Raw genomic sequence first — 2,500 nt, forward strand, 5'->3', positions numbered from 1 at the left:
CATCTCCATCTCCATACACACCACATCTCCATCTCTATCTCCATACACACACACATCTCCATCTATACACACTCACATCTCATCTCCATACACACTCATCTCCATCTCCATCTCCATACACACTCACATCTCCATCTCCATCTCATACACACCTCACATCTCCATCTCCATCTCCATACACACTCACATCTCCATCTCCATCTCCATACACCTCACATCTCCATCTCCATCTCCATACACACCACATCTCCATCTCCATCTCCATACACACACACACACATCTCCATCTCCATCTCCATACACCTCACATCTCCATCTCCATACACACCTCACATCTCCATCTCCATACACACCTCACATCTCCATCTCCATCTCCATACACACCTCCATCTCCATCTCCATCTCCATACACACCTCACATCTCCATCTCCATCTCCATACACACCTCACATCTCCATCTCCATCTCCATACACACCTCCATCTCCATCTCCATACACATCTCACATCTCCATCTCCATCTCCATACACACCTCACATCTCCATCTCCATCTCCATACACACTCACATCTCCATCTCCATACACACCTCACATCTCCATCTCCATCTCCATACACACTCACATCTCCATCTCATCTCCATACACACCTCACATCTCCATCTCCATACACACCACATCTCCATCTCCATACACACCTCACATCTCCATCTCCATCTCCATACACACCTCACATCTCCATCTCCATCTCCATACACACCTCACATCTCCATCTCCATCTCCATACACACACATCTCCATCTCCATCTCCATACACACCACATCTCCATCTCCATCTCCATACACACCACACATCTCCATCTCCATCTCCATACACACCTCACATCTCCATCTCCATCTCCATACACACCACACATCTCCATCTCCATCTCTCCATCTCCATCTCATCTCCATACACACCTCACATCTCCATCTCCATCTCCATACACACACACACATCTCCATCTCCATCTCATACACACCTCCATCTCCATCTCCATACACACTCACATCTCCATCTCCATCTCCATACACACCTCACATCTCCATCTCCATCTCCATACACACCTCCATCTCCATCTCCATACACACATCTCCATCTCCATCTCCACACACCTCACATCTCCATCTCCATCTCCATACACACCTCATCTCCATCTCCATCTCCATACACTCACATCTCCATCTCCATCTCCATACACACCACACATCTCCATCTCCATCTCCATACACACCTCACATCTCCATCTCCATCTCCATACACACCACACATCTCCATCTCCATCTCCATACACACCACATCTCCATCTCCATCTCCATACACACCTCACATCTCCATCTCCATCTCCATACACACCTCACATCTCCATCTCCATCTCCACACACCTCACATCTCATCTCCATCTCCATCTCCATACACCTCACATCTCCATCTCCATTCTCCATCTCCATCTCCATCTCCATACACACCTCACATCTCCATCTCCATACACACCTCACATCTCCATCTCCATACACACCACATCTCCATCTCCATCTCCATACACACCACATCTCCATCTATCTCCATACACCACACATCTCCATCTCCATCTATACACACCACACATCTCCATCTCCATCTATCTCCATCTCCATCTATCTCCATCTCCATCTCCATACACTCACATCTCCATCTCCATCTCCATACACACACACACACATCTCCATCTCCATCTCCATACACCTCACATCTCATCTCCATACACACATCTCCATCTCCATACACCTCACATCTCATCTCCATCTCCATCTCCATCTCATCTCCATACACACCTCCATCTCCATCTCCATCTCCATCTCCATACACACTCACATCTCCATCTCCATACACCTCACATCTCCATCTCCATACACCTCACATCTCCATCTCCATCTCCATACACACCACATCTCCATCTCCATCTCCATACACCTCACATCTCCATCTCCATCTCCATACACCTCACATCTCCATCTCCATCTCCATACACACACATCTCCATCTCCATCTCCATCTCCATACACACCTCACATCTCCATCTCCATCTCCATACACTCACATCTCCATCTCCATCTCCATACACACTCACATCTCCATCTCCATACACACACATCTCCATCTCCATCTCCATACACACCACATCTCCATCTCCATCTCCATACACACCTCACATCTCCATCTCCATCTCCATACACACCTCATCTCCATCTCCATCTCCATACACACCTCACATCTCCATCTCCATCTCCATACACACCTCACATCTCCATCTCCATCTCCATACACACCTCACATCTCCATCTCCATACACTAAAGTCTCTTTAGACCTCCCATGTCGGGGACACTGAAACTGAATGAGAAAAGATTATCTATAAGAATATCTAGAAGAACATGTAGGCAAACCTGTAGGAGAATGTGTAGGAGAACATGTAGGAAACGTGTA

Source organism: Silurus meridionalis, chromosome 21, assembly GCF_014805685.1.
Source record: "Silurus meridionalis isolate SWU-2019-XX chromosome 21, ASM1480568v1, whole genome shotgun sequence".
In the NCBI taxonomy this organism is placed as follows: domain Eukaryota; kingdom Metazoa; phylum Chordata; class Actinopteri; order Siluriformes; family Siluridae; genus Silurus; species Silurus meridionalis.